The following is a 19353-nucleotide window of genomic DNA, read 5'->3' as shown; positions in this document are numbered from 1 at the left end:
ACTCCTCAAGTGTTGAGATTGGTATTCCTAGCCTAATGAGCAGTGAAGCATAATGAGCAACTCTTTCATTCAGATGCATTGTCACTGAACAGCACACAAGTGCCAGGCATCAAAATCTCAAGAGGGAACCCTTACCACACTCTTTTGTCATAGTAGATATTTTTATCATTCGGCCATGTGAGTTTTTAAAAAAAGGTTCTGTGTTCTCCTCATGAGCTACTTACTCAGATTTTGATCCAGGACATCAGCAATAAAAGAAAAAGTTATCGATTCATTGAACAAACTGTGTTCTAGATAATAACACAGAAGTTTAAAATCAGAAGGAATTAGCAAAGCAGATGAGACAGCATTTGAACAATTTACAGAATACCACAGGTATTCACAAGGGAACAGCAGCTTTTCAGCCTGTGGCACATGGAAGCACATGTGGGACCAGATGCAGATTAAGGCAGCACATCCCAACTATCTTCACATGATGGCACACATAAGAATGCTAACATTTGTATGGCATGCTGTGGGTAATGAATGAGATTGAACTTTCCTCCCTCTTACCCAGGAAGTCCCCCATGAAAAAAAAATCAAACCAAAGCAGAACAATGAAATAAAAATCCACTAAATCCTCAAACACGTTCCTCTCTTCTAAATATACCTGCTTAAAGTTTACAAAAGCAATCCTTCCATTTCCCTATTTATGCTTGACCAGAACACAAGCGTACTTACAAACACATTGATAGGAATCCTTTTCATTGGAGATTTCTTACCCAATTTTCAAATAGGCACAAACAGGGTTGAAAAGGAGGTTTTCCTACAATCTCGGAAAGAGGTCAGCTTCAATGTATGTGGTGGGCAGAATAACGGCGTTCCAAAGATGGCCAGGCCCTAATCCCCAGAAGCTGTGAATGTCAAATTACATTGCAGAGGAGAATTAAGCTATCAGATGAAGCTAAGGTCACTAATCAGCTGCTATCCTTAAAGAGATTATCCTAGATTATCTGGGTGGGCTCAACATAACTATAAGCGTCCTTAAACGTGAAAGAGGAAGGCAGAAGGGTCAGTGTCAGAGTGATGCAATGTGAGAAAGAGGACCGACCATTGCTGGCTTTGAGAAAGAAAGGGGCCAAGGAGCTAAAGAATGTAGGAAGCTTTCAGAAACCAGAAAAGACAAGAACAGATGCTTCCCTAGAGCCTCCAAAACGGAATTCGACCTGCTCACACCTTGATTTTACCCCGGTGAGAGCCATTTCAGACTTCTGACCTTCAGAACTTTAAAATAATACATTTGAATTGTGTTAAGCCACTAAGTTTGTGGTAATTTGTTACAGCAGCAATAGAAAACTAACATAATACACTTCACCAAAAAAGGTACAGGCATAAAATAATTCACTCTTTAAGACTAACTGAAGGAGACATATTTTGTGGTTACTTTCTAGTTATTGCCAACCAATAATTAGCAGGTTTCCAAGTATAGGTCCTCCCAGGGCTTTATAATAACACTTATACAGTGCTATCATAGAGGTATGAAAGACCCTCTTGCACAAAATTATTTTTTAACAACTTGTCACATTTTTAATATTACCTATATAAAGTTTTTCGAGAAGAAGGCGGCCTGTACTCAAACACACAAACAGGTCATCTGAAAAAATACAAATTAACTCCACGCTTTTCAAATTCTAGGTGTTAGGAAAACCACACATAAAAAAAAACCCCACAGGGCTTCCCTGGTGGCACAGTGGTTGAGAGTCTGCCTGCCGATCCAGGGGACACGGTTTCGTGCCCCGGTCCGGGAAGATCCCACATGCCTCAAAGTGGCTGAGCCTGCGCATCTGGAGCCTGTGCTCCGCAACGGGAGAGGCCACGACAGTGAGAGGCCCGCGTACAGCAAAAAAAAAAAAAAAAAAAAAACCCCACAATACAAACATACTACAGCTTTCTGGAGTGTCCATTTTACTCTAAGATTGGGGAGCAGGCAAGAGTATCGTTTCTCTACTAAAACACACTTAAGCAGATTTGGAAATAAATTAGATTTTTGCATGCGTTTTAGGACAAAACGAGAAGCATTTCACGTATAATACTGTTACTTATTTTTAAGAAAAGCTCCAACTGACTCCCTGGTGTGTGAGTTCATGTTTCTTTTCCTGTAGACAACTTTGAGAAGTACTGCATTAAATCATTATCTGCCGTTTTCAATTTTTCTCATTGTGTATACTTGATGTTGCCAGATAGGTTGCAAGCTCCTCAAGAGCAGGGACTGTGTCTTCTACTTCTTTTGTATTTGCACTAAATTTTCATGTGTGAAAGCTCCAGGTCAGAGTTGCTTTCTGAGCTATGAACTCTTCTCAATAGGTCCAGGTTTTTAAGGTGAGACCTACTCCTAATGGATAAATAATAAGCCACAAACAGACCTAGCCATGTTTATTTCATTATAAATAATAAAATGCAAATGCTGCAAGAATGCATGGATATTTACACACTGTCACTGCGTTATGCAAAATCTGCTTCTAGCAGATCTTAGCTAACCCACTGCTCTGACACGAAGTGGGACAGGAAAGTATACCTCATGACAGGATGTTCCACAAGACTGTATGACAGTTTCCTAAAGAACAGGAAATATTGTTCTTGGCTTCTCCTTTTGCCTTCTGTCTCTCCTCATTCCACAATGGTCTCAGAATTCAAAGGGAAAAGCAAAAATAATCAGGAAGTCTTTGAAAGAGTACTAGAGCCCTCTAATTTGTTGACAGTGGAAGGTTTTCCATTTGTTAGCACACTGCAGTTTTCATATCCTGTGCCTTACCCTGCATTTTTACTGAATGCTGCTGACACGGCCTCTCAGCAGAATAAAACTTAATTATTTTCCCTGCTACCTAGTCAGAAAAACTTCCCTCTTCCGAGGTTTACAACATGAAGACAAAACAAACACCTGGTGGAAAAGTAACATATCAGCCAATCAACTGGCTGTTCTGTCAACATAATGGACAAACAATGTATGTATGGATATGGATACAGATACATACACATCTACATATAAGCTATATAATTATATATACTAAATGTTTGATTGATTTAGCATCGTGTAGGTATAGCCTTAAACCCTACTTTGGTAGGCCAGGATGGTTAGCTCTCAAAAAATTTGTGAAAAATGCAACTTGTCCTCCTGTTTCCCATCAATCTTTTAGCGCTTCACTGACTAGTTGTGCCCTGTGTACCCAGCTCCTGATCTTCCCTACAGTCTTTCTTCTCATCCCCTGTCCTCTCATTCCTTCTCATCTCCTGGCCTATGCTTTCAGTTGCAAATAGGGTTCTCTGGCAAGCAAACTCTGAGATTAGCATGCAGGAAGTATACAGGGGAACACTCTTTGAATTAATACCTGTGGAGGGAAGGGAATGGAAGGAAGCAGGATTAGACAGAGAAAAGTTGAGCTGTCATACAGTGCCAGCAAAGATCTCAGTGAATCCCACCAAGATGGACTTTGAGTCAGCCTAGAGTGGAGGGGCACAAGCCTTGATACCCCTTTGTCAATCAGTCCTTAGTAGGAGCTACCCCTTGGGTGAGGCATTTTTCTTCCCTCCTCCTAGCAGCTAACAGAATAAGTCCTTCATTCCTGACACCGTTCTAAGGGTCATAGCACAGTATCTACCACATTCTCTAACAGGGACCACATTACCGAACAATTTAATTAAAACAGATTCCTGCTAAATATTACCATGACCAGAAAAAGTTAAAAACAGAAGTTTCCTTGGGATAACCATGAAGCAATACTGGGACATTTTTGACCCCATGACAAACCAGCAGAAGAAATGATTTTTCAAGTCCTTTCAAATTGTTCCATAAGAGCAAATGATCACTTTATTGATAGGTCAAGCACTAAAAGTGAGTTGCTGAGTGGAAGCAGCATGAACTTTGAAATCATATAAATTTGGATGAGAATTTTGACTCTAATTTCTGTAACTCAGTCAAGCAAGTTACTTCTCTGACCTTCAGTTTTCTCAGCTTTAAAATCTGGCTAATAATAAGCACCTACTTCATAAGGGTTTTATGATCACTCAATGAGATAATCCAGGTAGAATACTTAGTACAGTGCTTGGCTGATAAGAAGTATGGCAATGTAGTGAAGAGGTTAACAGATCCAGCTTTGGAGTCATTAAAAGCTAGGGGGTTACCTTCTAGCTTTGCTTCTTACTATCTGTGTAATCTTGGGCAAGTTACTTAACCTAAGTAAGCCTCAGCTTAGCTCTATTTATTATAGTAGGTACTACTATTATTTCCATTTTACCTCAATAAAGCTGGGGAAAAAAAGATCAGGAAAGGAAAAAAAAATTCCAAAGTTAATTTGTTGTTAATATCTCTTTGTACCTCACCTATTGACCCTAGTTCTAGCTCTTGCAATTAGTCAGGAGCAATTTAATGCCTCTACTCTATGACAGCCCTCTTGTCAGTACTTTGGCAGCCACATCACACTACTCCCTCTTACTGAACTTACTGTTAATTAAAACCCTTTAACCATTCATTCACTCCGCTATTCATCTATCCACATTTCCCCTCCTTCCTTCCTTCTTTCCATTAATCCATTTATTCACCAAACTGTTTAGTATGTACCATCCATGAACTAGGTGTTCTCAATAATGCAGGGAAAAAAAAGAGCAGTTTCTCTGATCATGCAGTTAATATTCTAATCAGGGGAAGAAAGACAATAAACAAATAAATGGCCAGTAAAATTTTTAAAAATTGTTATAAAGCAGAAAAGCTAGCTGTGATGGAGAATAAAGGGAGGGGGCTCATTAGGTAAAGTTTTCAGGGAAGACCCTTCTGAAGAGTTGACATTTAGCTGAATCTTTTTTTTCCCATATGCTCAAATTAAAGATAAATTATTTGAAAGCCCAGAAAATCATAAATTAACCACATTTTTCATGAAAACTATAATGTAAATAGGAGAAAAGAATTTGATTTATAAAAAAAGAAAGATTTACAGAAGGAACATATTATTCAAAAAATATTTCCCACTGGAAAGTCAATTATTTCTCCTGCTGTTCTGAGGAAATTAGAATCACTAAGAATAGTTAAGCTCTTGAGGAGAAGAGTAAGCTAAAACGGCAATCAAGTTCTGGAGACAGTGGAAACAGGGGAAGAGATTTATAATGAACAATGATGGAATTTACATTTGATTTATATTAGCTACAAATGTTCTATAGGATTCTATCACAACAAGATATTAACCATAAGTGGCCTTGTGAAGTTCATCAGACTGTGACATTTCCTGGGTCTCTAGCATATCAATCAACCAAAAGGGGTTTTATTTCTCCTAAATCAGTGATAATAGGGATTTTTTTTTTCACTTCAGCAAAAGTAGAACTGGCCTTGTGAGACATTTACTGATTAAAAGATTCTTATCCTAAGACCAAATATGTCCCGATACATTATACATTATCCTCAACAGACATCAATTAATGAAAAAGGTATGAAACAAACAGAGCTAGTCAAAAGCCATGGATTTGAATAAAAGAGTCTCAAGAATAAAATTTGTTGGAGGCTTTCTATCACCAAAGCTGAAACTCTTTCCCATTTCACTAAAATCAGAAACCCAGCCATTCTGACTGACATATGGTAATTATGATCTATCTTTACAGGAAGATGTGTACCTGTGTGAGTAATAATACAATTTTGTAATTGATACCTTTTAGAAGATAATTCTATGTTCACTTGGATTTTATCCTAATTCTTCCGCACTAAGCCCCCACATTCATAAAATAATGTTCTATTTTGCCTGAACCAATCTATAAATTAATTGACGGCGTAAGGATTCAGTAGATATTCACAGTGCATAGCACAAAATCTGGCATACAGTAGGTATTCAGTAAATTTTATTAATTAATAATGCTGATTATAATGCTGTTGGCTTAAGAGTCACCTCATGAAAGGCCAGAAACATGGAAAAGAGGGATGGCATACATAATCTCCAAAACTTGAAAATGAAACACATTTTTGTACTTGATTTTACAATTAATTAAGCTAAATCAAATTAAAATTTCATAGCATTTTGTAGTTCATGAAATAATTTAATATGTAATATTTTATTTACTCTTCCTAACAATGCTGCTAAAATTACTAAGGGAAATTTTATTATCTCCATTTCTCAGATAAGGAAACAAGTTCAGAAAGATTAGAATTGCATTAAATCTGTAGGTGGATGGATGGACGGATAGATGGATAAAAGGAAGGAAAAGAAAGAAGGAAGGGAGGGAGGGAGCACGGGAGGAAGATAGATTCATTCCTCAAGACCACATAGTTAAAAGTGGAAGAGCTGAAGCAGCTCTAAAATTATAAAGGTCAAACCCAGATCACTTTCTAGTGGAGAAAAGTTAAATATTATTACTATTATATTATTGTCAACATTATTACTAAGTATATCACGTTGCCTAACATTGGTAGAGTGCTTGTATTTTTCACATTCTAAATATATCTTATTACATGTGCCTCACACAATCTGCAAGATAAGTAGTTTAGGTAGTTTTAAGCCCCTTTCACTAATGAACAGAATAAGTAGCTTATCTAAGGATCCTTAATGTTCAGTTTAATAATTTTCCTATTTGATGTTGATTATTTAAATTAAAACTAAAATTCAATTCATTGATTCAACAAATTTGCTGGAGTATGTAGTGTTCAGAATGAACTTGTGACAAAATAAATAGTAAGGTAAGCTGGACAAGATATTACAGAGATATAAAAGCCCTATTAAGAAGTTTACATTTTATCCTAAGAGGAATCACAAGCCAAAGAATGGTTTTAAAGAGGAGAGTGCTATGACCTGGTTTACACTGGGTTATATGTGGAGATTGAATTGCTTAGGAAAACCATTTATAATATTACTGTAAGACTCTGATAGGATTTGAGAGTGGCCTTAACAAGGATAATAGCAAGAAGGAGAGAAATTTATAGATTTGAGAGATATTTAGCCACAGTAAGCTCAGTGATACTTGGGCATGGAGGGAGTAAACAAGAACTATGATTGAAACACTTACATGAGGGGGACTTCCCTGATGATCCAGTGGCTAAGACTCTGTGCTCCCAATGCAGGGGGCCCAGGTTTGATCCCTGGTCAGGGAGCTAGATCCCACATGCCGCAACTAAGAGTTCACATGCCACAACTAAAGACCCCACATGCCGCAACTGAAAAAGAAGATCCCGCGTGCCGCAACTAATACCTGGCACAGCCAAATAAATAAATAAAATTTTTTTTAAAAAAAGAAATACTTACATGAGCAATTGGGTAAATGTTGAAAAATTTACCATGATTTAGGGGACCCAAAACTTGGAAGAGGTTGGAAGTTCAGAGGAAAAAATGGATTCAATTTGGAATATATTGAATTTGAGATGCCTGTGTTATATCCTACACACACACACACACACACACACACACACACACACACACACATTGGAATTATTCAAGGGAGAGATAAGGAACTGGATATAAATTCAGGAATCTGCATTATATTGATAGTTAAAGCACTGAGTGGATAACATTCCCCCAAAATGTTTATGATCTGAGGAGATAAGGATGAATACTTAAAGAATACTAAAATTCAAGGAATGCCCAAGGAAGAATAGCCCACAAAGGAGCATAATAGGGAACATCAAGAGGAGAAGGAGCAAATCCAGAATAGTGTGGTGTCAATGTTTCCAGAAAGACTGCATGGTCAACATTTTTAGAGAGAATGAAACAAAGTCAGCCTTGGTTTTAACAAGGAAGTACTTGGTCACCTGGATAAGAGTAGTCCCATCTGTCTCTCATAGACATCAATCACCTAGGTGGTAAAGGCTAGCATTGAACTTATTATTAGGCTAGCATTGAACTTATTACTCTAAATGTATCAGGAACCCCTCAGTCAAACACTCTCAAGTTTTCACTAAAATGCCCTAAACTAAAAGCTTTTCACTAAACTAAAAGCTTTTCACTAAAATGCCCTAAACTAAAAGCTTACTTATTCAGTAACTCATTCTCCCAAGAAAGATAAAGATAATAGCACATTTTATCCTCAACAATATACTAGCAAGTAGAATCCATGACATATAAAAAGGAATATACACTATGACCAAGCAGGATTTATCCCAGGAATGCAATGTTGGTTTAACAATCTATAACTCAATCAATGTAATATGTCATACTAATAAATAAAGGGCTAAAACCAAATGATCATCCCAATAGATGCAGAAAGCATTTGACAAAACCCAATACCTTTTCATGATAAAAATAATTAACCAACTAGGAATAGAAATGAATTTCCTTAAGCTGAAAAAAGGTATCTATGAGAAAGTCCACAGTTAACATCATACTTGATGATGAAAGACTGAATGCTTTCTAAGATCAGAAACAAGACAAGGACATTTGCTCTCACTACTTCTATTCAACTTTACATGAGAGGTTCTAGGTAGGAAAATTAGGCAAGAAAGAGAAACCAAAGTATCCAAACTGGAAAGAAAGAAGGCAAACTTTATTTTCAGATGACATAATCTTATACAGAGAAAAAACTAAGGAATCCTCTAAAAACCTTCTAGAGCTAATAAATGAGTTTGACAGGGTTGAGGGATATAAGATCATTGTATAAAAATCCATTGTATTCCTATACACTAGCAGTGAAAAATCTGAAAATGAAATTAAGGAAACGATTCCATTTAAAACATCAAAAAGACTAAATAATTAAGTAGAAATCTAACCGAAGAAGTATAAGCTTGTACACTGAAAACTACAAAACATTTCTGAAGGAAATAAAAGAAAACCAAAATAAATTAAAAGACACCCCGTATTCATGCATTTATGGCAATATACCCCAAATGGCTGTCATCTAACTTCCTACCAAAAAACTCTACTGTGTTTTTTTTGCAGAAATTTACAAGCTGATCCTAAAATTCAGATGGAATTGCAAGAGACCCAACATGATAAAAACAATCTTGAAAAAGAACAAAGTTGGATGACTCACATTTCCTGACTTCAAAAGTCAGTACAAGGGTACAGTAATCAAAACAATGTTCCACTGTGATAAGGACACATATACAAATCAGTAATATAGAATTGAGAGTCAATAAATAAAACCGCACATTTACGATCAATTGATTTTTGACAAGGCTGCCAAGACAATTCAATGGGGAAAGAAGAGTCTTTTCACAAATTGTGCTGAGACGCCTGGATAGCCACATGCCAAAGAATGAAGTTCAACCCCTTCCTTAACCATATATAAAACTTGACTCAAATGTATCATAAGCCTACATATAACAGCAAAAACTAGAAAACTCTTACAAGAAAATATAGATGAAAATGTGCATGACATTAGACTAGTCAACTTCTTTTAGACACAAAGAAAAAATAGATAAATTGAATTTCATCAAAATTTAAAACCTTTTGTGCATCAAGTCATATTACCAAGAAAGTATAAAGATAACCAACATAATGGGAGAAAATATGTGGAAATAATTTATCTGATAAAAGACTAGAGACGTGTATCTGGAATATATAAACAACTATTACAACTCTATAAAAAAAGGATGATAACCCTATGCAAAAACAGTCAAAGGATTTGAATACACATTTCTCCAAATAATATATACAAATGGCCACTAAGTAGAAAAAGAGGCTTAATATCATCAGCTATTAGGAAAGTGCAAATAAAAGCCACAATGAGATACCAATTCACACTCACTAAAATGACTAGAATTTTAAAGGACAATAACATGTGGAAAACTGGAATTATCATAAACTGCTGATGGGAATGTAAAACAGTACAGGTAGTTTGTTTCTTTTTTTAAAATTTTTAATTTTTTTAACACCTTTGTTGGAGTATAATTGCTTTACAATGTTGTGCTAGTTTCTGCTGTAAAACAAAGTGAATCAGCTATACGTATACATATATCCCTATATCCCCTCCCTCTTGCATCTCCCCCCCCCCCCCCCCATCCCTCCACTCTAGGTGGTCACAAAGCACCAAGCTGATCTCCCTGTGCTATGCGGCTGCTTCCCACTAGCTATCTATTTTACATTTGGTAGTGTATATATGTCCACGCCGCTCTCTCACTTTGTCCCAGCTTACCCTTCCCCCTCCCCGTGTCCTCAAATCCATTTTCTATGTCTGCATCTCTATTCCTGTCCTGCCCCTAGGTTTTTCTTCAGAACCTTTGTTTTTTAGATTCCATATATATGTGTTAGCATACAGTATTTGTTTTTCTCTTTCTGACTTACTTCACTCTGTATGACAGACTCTAGGTCCATCCACCTCATTATAAATAACTCAATTTCGTTTCTTTTTTGGCTGAGTAATATTCCACTGTATATATATGTGCCACATCTTCTTTATCCATTCATCTGTCGATGGACACTATACCGTATCATAAAGACCTACTGTCCTTAAGTTTCCCCTTCCCCAAGCCTCTTGAAATTAGTGGCATTAAAAGGCCACTCTAGAGCAAGAGTCCCCAACCCCTGGGCCACGGACCGGTACTGGGCCACACAGCAGGAGGTGAGTGGCAGGCAAGTGAAGCTTCATCTGTATTTACAGCCACTCCCCGTTGCTCGCATTACTGCCTGAGCTCCGCCTCCTGTCAGATCACCGGCAGCATTAGATTCTCATAGGAGCATGAACCCTACTGTGAACTGCACATGTGAGGGATCTAGGGTGCACACTCCTTATGAGAATCTAATGCCTGATGATCTGAGATGGAGCTGAGGCGGTGATGCTAGCACTGGGGAGCGGCTGCAAATACAGATTATCATTAGCAGAGAGCTTTGACAGCACAGAGACCATAATAAATCAATTGCTTGCAGACTCATATCAAAACCCTACCAGTGAGTGGCAAGTGAAAACAAGCTCAGGGCTCCCACTGATTCTGCATTATGGTGAGCTGTATAATTATTTCATTATATATTACAAGGTAGTAATAATAGAAATAAAGTACACAATAAATGTAACGTGCTTGGGACTTCCCCCATGGTGCGGTGGTTAAGAATCCGCCTGCCAATGCAGGGGAGGCGGGCTCGATCCCTGGTCCAGGAGGATCCCACATGCTGCACAGCAACTAAGCCTGTGTGCCACAACTACTGAGCCTGTGCTCTAGAGCCCATGAGCCACAACTACTGAGTCCACACGCTGCAACTACTGAAGCCCGCACGCCTAGAGCCTGTGCTCCTCAACAAGAGAAGATAGCACAATGAGAAGCCCGTGCACCACAACAAAGAGTAGCCCCTGCTCACCACAACTAGAGAAAGCTCGTGCGCAGCAACAAACACCCGATGCAGCCAACAAAAAAAAGTGATGTGCTTGAAACATCCCAAAACCATCCCCCCCCGCAACCCGCCAGTCTGTGGAAAAATTGTCTTCCACGAAACTGGTCCCTGATGCCAGAAAGGTTGGGAACCACTGCTCTAAAGCACAGCTAATTTCTCTGCTTTATATTCCCATGTTTAATCTCACTTAGGCTAGTAGTACAGGTGAAGTTTTTAAAAACACAAAAACGAAAACCAGGAACAGTCACCTTATCACACCAGACTCCTAGTTCTAATACCAATATTTTCTGAAGAGCCTGAAACATTTATAATTGGGTTTTGTTTGCTTATAACTCCCATCCTTTGTCTTAATTACCAAAAACTGAAAACAACTTTTCTGCTGCACATTATCTCAAATTCAATAGATGCACAAATGGTGAAGTCTGAAATCAAGAGTCATAGATGAGGAATTTTGATATAACTGAATGTGAAGCATTTCATCTCAGGAAAATGGCTTTACTTTAACATACATAGATTTAATAGCACAGGGTATTTTGAATTGCAAAAAGCAATCATAGTAAGTATATGCAAAATTAGTTACATTCTGTCAACATATAGTAACTTTTTCCACTCAAGAGAGATTTTTTCATTTATTTCTTGGTCTAGGTGATATAATTTACATTCAAGAAAGCTTATTCCAATGCACAGTCAATGCCTTGAAATAAGCTTGGCCTTGGCTATGTAACACCCACCACTTATCAAACGAAAGTGCGGTATTCAGAAAAGTGGCAAAAGGAAGTTATAAGAGAAAGGGCAAACCACATAAAGAAATATAAAATTGCTCACATGTTTGGGAAAGCAGGATAGGTTTAAAAAAAAAAGCACATACAGAGAGATGAAAAAAATGAAATCAAAAGAGTATTAATCAATACATAGCAGGTTTCTTCCCCAAAGCAGACTGACTTAATATCTAGGAATTTGAGGCAATACATATAGGGTTGAGTTTCGACTCACAAGTTGAGGCTCACTTATTTTACCATATTTTTGAATCACTCATTACATCCCCCGGCAAGTGTCTAATTTAGTTCCAGGTAAGTCCAACTATAGCAGGCCTTTTAATATATAAAAATGTATAATGTTAGAGATCACACTTAATCACCAATGATAACACTTTCAAAAATAAGTACTTTTACACTCTTATTATATAATACTAATCATAAGTGATACAGAAGAATTTTAACCTAAAGCCCAAACATATCCGTGACCTATATTCTCCTTCCTTCCTAGAGCAATTCCAAAACAGAATTCTTGTTTGAAGGAACAAGAATTATTCTGAAATTTAACATGCCTAGATGTTCGTAAAATAAATAGATTTTTCCTTAATATTCCAAATTACTCTTATCTCAACATAGGGTAAAGAAATCTGGATTCTAAAATCACATTGCTCTGATTACCATCTTATTTTGCCCTTAATTCTAACTCCATTTCAGTTGAACTTATGAGGTGTTACACCTCAAACCACACATGCCAAATACCACTCTGGCATCTGTTCATTTCAACTTATAGAAATGATAAGGACAAATGGACATGATAACTACCCAGTAAAAGATCGTACCCAGAGATAAACCCACGAACATATGGTCACCTTATTTTTGATAAAGGAGGTAACAATATACAATGAAGAAAAGACAGCCTCTTCAATAAGTTGTGCTGGGAAAAGTGGACAGCTACATGTAAAAGAATGAAATTAGAACACTCCCTAACACCATACACAAAAATAAACTCAAAAAGGATTAAAGACCTAAATGTAAGGCCAGACACTATAAAACTCTTAGAGGAAAACACAGGCAGAACACTCTATGACATAAATCACAGCAAGATCCTTTTTGACCCACCTCCTTGAGAAATGGAAAGAAATACAAAAATAAAGAAAGGGGAACTAATGAAACTTAAAAGCTTTTGCACAGCAAAGGAAACCATAAACAAGACAGAAAGACAACCCTCAGAATGGGAGACAATATTTGCAAATGAAGCAACTGACAAAGGGTTCATCTCCAAAATTTACAAGCAGCTCATGCAGCTCAATATCAAAAAAACAAACAACCCAATCCAAAAATGGGCAGAAGACCTAAATAGACATTTCTCCAAAGAAGGTATACAGATAGCCAACAAACACATGAAAGAATGCTCAACATCATGAATCATTAGAGAAATGCAAATCAAAAGTACAATGAGGTATCACCTCACACCAGTCAGAACGGCCATTATCAAAAAATCTACAAACAATAAATGCTGGAGAGGGTTTGGAGAAAAGGGAACCCTCTTGCACTGTTGGTGGGAGTGTTAATTGATACAGCCACTATGGAGAACAGTATGGAGGTTCCTTAAAAAACTAAACATAGAACTACCATACGACCCAGCAATCCCACTACTGGGCATGTATCCTGAGAAAACCATAATTCAAAAAGAGTCATGTACCACAATGTTCACTGCAGCTCTATTTACAATAGCCAGGACATGGAAGCAACCTAAGTGTCCATCAACAGATGAATGGATAAAGAAGATGTGGCACATATATACAATGGAATATTACTCAGCCATAAAAAGAAACGAAATTGAGTTATTTGTAGTGAGGTGGACGGAACTAGAGTCTGTCATACAGAGTGAAGTAACTCAGAAAGAGAAAAACAAATACCGTATGCTAACACATATATGTGGAATGTAAAAAAAAAAAAAGACTGTCATGAAGAACCTGGCGCAGGATGGGAATAAAGACGCAGACCTACTAGAGAATGGACTTGAAGACACGGGGAGGGGGAAGGGTAAGCTGGGACAAAGTGAGAGAGTGGCACGGACATATATACACTACCAAACGTAAGGTAGATAGCTAGTGGGAAGCAGCCGCATAGCACAGGGAGATCAGCTCGGTGCTCTGTGTCCACCTAGAGGGGTGGGATAGGGAGGGTGGGAGGGAGACGCAAGAGGGAAGAGATATGGGAACATATGTATATGTATAGCTGATTCACTTTGTTGTAAAGCAGAAACTAACACACCACTGTAAAGGAATTATACTCCAATAAAGATGTTTACAAAAGAAAATATCGCAGCACATGGGTTTTTTGTTGTTGTTGTTGTGTAGTTTTATTTATGATACCCCCTTGCCTAAATAAATAAATAAATAATGAAAAGAAAATGAAAATAAGTTGTCAACTGTGTGCAGGCGAGGTGGGAACTCCAAAAACAGGCCATAGCAGAAATAAATATTTCAAAACATTTGTTTTGTCCAAATACCCGTTAGTTGTTCTGGCATAGTCTCAAATGAGTATTACTTTGCAAGTACATAATTTTCAGAGTGCAATTACCTACATTGCATAATGGAGCCTCCAACAAATCTTTTGATAGGTAGGAGATACCAGAAAGACCTGAGCTGCCTCCTGTAAGTTTTTATAAGTGAGGCCATATTCCATTGTTTTGATTACATTTCAGTCATATCCATTTTTGTCATATTTACACAGACTTAATTATAGGTTGTTCTTAAATAAATTGTCTTGATGGAAGGTGTGGCTATATGGCTTGCCCATTCATCCTACAAGATATACGTGACAGAGAGGCAGCCCACAAATATAAATATCTGAATTCCCCTGGACTATCCGTTATGACCAGAGCTGGTAAAATAATTTTAAAACATTTTTCCCCTTTCAGGTTTGTTACTGTATAGCTCAGTATAAAACACAAAGAGAAGATATATATTTCTTTAATTTATTTATTTTATTTTTGGCTGTGTTGGGTCTTCGTTGCTGCGAGCGGGATTTCTCTAGTTGCGGTGAGTGGGCTTCTCATGGTGGTGGCTTCTCTTGTTGCGGAGCACTGGCTCTAGGCACACGGGCTTCAGTAGTTGTGGCTCGCAGGCTCCAGAGCACAGGCTCAGTAGTTGTGGCACACGGGCTTAGCTGCTCCGCGGCATGTGGGATCTTCCCGGACCAGGGCTCGAACCCATGCCCCCTGCATTGGCAGATGGATTCCTAACCACTGCGCCACCAGGGAAGCCCACAAGGAGAAGATATTGATTAGACTCCTGGGAGAATTACACTGAGTGTACACACTCTAGGTGTACAAATGAGAGAAATCATTTTACTGCATCCCAAACTCCAAAGGCAATTTCATCATTATTATTTTCCAAACAATTTGTGTTTCTCTGTCAAGGCAGTCCCAGAGAACATTTGGTCAGTTACAACTGATCCTTACACCACAGACTATGAAACTCCTAAGAAGTGGTCAGAAATAAAGATTGCATTCAAATGCTGAGAAGCACTGACATTTTCTGAGGAATGGCACTGGCAAACACAACATCCTCTTGCCTGTCTCTGGAACATGGATTTTAGCTCTGATGCCACTTTTTTCCCGGGAAGCCTTTCCAGGCCTTCTCATCCCTCTCTCTGTGATAGGGGCCTCTCCACTGACTTCCCAGGCTATCCTCTGTTTTTCTCTATAGTAGCAATTATTTATTTTTATTCATAGTAATAGCTCCCAAGATATTAGAAGCTCTGCATAAAGGTAGCTATGTTTGTCTTATTCACCACTGTATCAGTCTTCATCAAAGGAATGGACAAATAAATGACTGAATGACTGTGCCTGATATCCAATACTTTAAGAAAGTAGCTTCATTATTTTTCCATCTGAGAGCCTTGTCAAAATCAATATTATGTGCTAGACATGAAGCATTATTCAGGGTTGACTAAAGAATGGAACTGGCATTTACTGAGTAGTACCTATGTGCCAAGCACTGTGTAACCCCCTTTACTGGTGAAATTTAATTTATCCTAATCCTTACATCACCTCTACTAGGTAATTAATATTATTTTACAGATGGAAAATAAACTAGGAAATACAAGAGGTTTTGTACATTTTATCTGGTTCTGTAATTCACTTACTATTTTTATACTTGTACAATGAGAATGGAAATAACTGGGTTCAGTTATCTTCAAAACATGAGGACAGGCACATTAGGAAAAGAATACATCAAAATAATAATGGTGCCAAGCATCCTGTTAAGCACCTTAGATGTATTACTTTCATGTAGTCCTCAAAGTGGCCATGAGAAACACTTTTGTCCCCCACCCCCCAAAGAAACCCCATATCAATTAGCAATTCCAGGTATCTTTTAATCTTATTCTGTGACAAGTCATTGGGCCATAACTGACTCTGAAAACAAATGGCTTTCTAATATTTATGGTAGAGACTGACAAGAAAAATATTGGAATAAATGTTTTCTATACCCCACTATTGTACTGTCACCTGCCCTGGGTATGCCTCATAGGTCTCTTATTACTCTCCCAGAGAAAGAATAATTATGGGACAATAAATCCATGTTCTAACACTTACTTAAACAACTCCTAGCATAACACATACTGCTAGGCCAACAGTTTTGATGTAGCATAGTATCTTAGCGGAAGAGTGAGAAATGCTTTTATCCCTTCTCAAATCGTGGCCCATGTTTTCTCAGTATACAAGGACATAACCAGCTCTCTTACTTTACTGCCAGAAAACAGAATACCAGAGAAGAAAGTTCTTCTCAGATGATGAAAGTTTGGGGCAGGGACAGTGCAGAGTGGATAGATTGAAGAATCCATCTAAAACATAGAGTACTGCATATAAAAGAAGAAGACCTTTGGGCAAGTGAGGAGCAAGTCATGGGCACCAGACATATGAAAAAGTGAGAAGAAGTAAAGGAGTAGTGAGAGAATACCAAAAGGAAGTTTTGGTGACTTGACTAGCACTAGACAGAACGACCAATTAGGAGAACCAACTTCCCTTCACTCTACTGAAAAATGTGGTCCACAAACTACATTTTAAGGAACACTGATCTAGAGGGTCTCATCTAAGGAAAGTCATGTTCTTCTTTATTTTTCTCCTGCCTCCACTTAATTGGGGTAAACAAGATTGATACTGTGCTGCAATTAAATAAGTACTACTTATTGCTTATCACACACTTGTAAACCACAAAGGCACACAAACAGTAGAACAGAACCTTTTAGGGAATTGCTTATTCATCAGATGGAGTCCATTTTCTCAATGTTATTACTGCCAGCCCTTCTTAGTTTATAATCACAGTCCTTGGGGCAATGTTGATAAATCTGCTTCAGTATTTTCACTGTAACGTTATATGCTTCCCCAACCTCTCAAAGTCAGAGAATCTTCAAAAGAAAAATGGGCCTACACTTACGAAATTCTGGCAATAGCCCATTAAAAGAAAAGAGAGTAACAAGTTTTTCATTAACTAAAATCAATAACATACGCCACTGCAGTTTGCCATCCTTGCAAAAACACATTGCATTCCAATCAGAGAGAGTACAAAAGGTTGTAAGTTCTACAAAGTCACAGAGGTAACCAAAATTAGGGCAGTAAACTAGTCAGTGGTATGAAATCAATAGAATCATTGAGCTCCAAATCCTATGTAGAAGTCTTTAAAGCGAAAGTATGACATACAAAGAGAACGTGTAACACAAATTAATAATGACCACTCTTAACCTGACAATAGAAGTTGTGAAACGTATTCTGTTTGCTGTTTGATACCCATCAAAATTAATGAATCATGTTTATTTCATGATTTAGTTTCCTTTTGGTTTAAATAATATTTTCATTCTCTGCTATCTATTCTTTATTCCAATACTTTTTAAAAGCATGTATGTCTGGCTACAGTCAGAGCTGGTTCAACTGGGTTGTGTTTATTGTTTGTTTTGCTTCTTAAAATGTTTTAAATTTTTATATAACTATTAATTAATGCAGTATTTCAGAACACTTTAGTGGTCCGTAAATGAACCAGGTTCTTAGTTTGCTTTCAATCCAAATCCATATTATCAGTTTTATAGATTTTTGGCTATTGGGCAGGACCAGAATTAGGTTGAAGTGAGTGAAGTGCCTGGGGTACAAATTTATGGAGGCACACACTACAGAAGGCACAGCTCTGAGAATGAATGTCCTCTTAAATTCTGTGCCCCAGGCACCTCACTCACCTCACCCTAGTCCTGGTCCTGCAAGTAGGTAATTACAGTTTAAGATTCCTGGTGACTCTTGGTGACTAACAAAGGGATGTGATCCCACCCGTTTTTTTTTTTTTTAACAAACCAATAAGCATCATAGCTGTAGATATTTTCACTAACTCACCAAGGTAAAAATGTGCTTTGAATATTGGAATAGCAAAGAGGATTTCAGGATGACATTTCATATTCTGTTCACTTAGTCTTGAAATCTAAAAGAAGGCTGGTGCAGGAACTCCAGTAAGCGTTCAGCTGTCTTTGGAACAGAGATTTTTTTCCCCCTCACATGACACCCAATAAATGTTTGTTGAAACAGAGCTACAACTTTAATTTCATGAACAATTAGTACTATGTTCCCACCAACTGAGGTAAGTAACTAGCTCAAACTGGTTTCAGGTCTGTCCCAGGAGATAAACAGTCTCCAACATAATAACATCAGCAGAATTTAATAGTGTTTAGCATTTTCTGCTTATCACAGCAGAATTAAATCACAAAGTAACTGAATTACAGAGTTCCTTACTCTATCAGAAAAGGTTCCCACATGATCATAGTCAAGGTCAGCAGTAGTGTGTTAAATGTGCCTATACACTTCATTAGTTGGTGAATCTAGTTTCCAATTCAATTTCTTACTTTCATGAATACAGGTATCAAGACTACTTACAAAAATGAATTTTAAAACATGAAATTAGGAGATAGCCTTACAAAGCATTCTTGACCTTTCTAGGATACCCATTTATGAATTTATCTGTAAAAGGCTGAGCACAGGAAGTTAAAGATTCCTTGAAATGTATATAACCAGCTCAAAGAAATAATGCTAGTAGATACAAAATACATGTCATTAAAATAAGTAAGCTCAAATATGCAGCTCTTTGCACTTGGGCACATACCGGCACGTGATACAGAAATTACGTACCTGAGAATTTCTAATGTGTTTTGACCTCAAATTGGAATGAAAAGACTCAAAATTCATGTCAAGAAGAGCTCTGTAGGTGTCACTGAAGCCATTCAAATGGTGGGATAAATTTTATGATAAAAACTATCCAGATAACTTCAGACCGTAGGAAATACCATTT

The sequence above is a fragment of the Monodon monoceros genome, unplaced genomic scaffold (genome assembly GCF_005190385.1).
Source record: "Monodon monoceros isolate NGI ecotype Baffin Bay Population unplaced genomic scaffold, NGI_Narwhal_1 Super_Scaffold_22, whole genome shotgun sequence".
In the NCBI taxonomy this organism is placed as follows: domain Eukaryota; kingdom Metazoa; phylum Chordata; class Mammalia; order Artiodactyla; family Monodontidae; genus Monodon; species Monodon monoceros.
Note: the sequence above shows the minus strand (reverse complement) of the source record.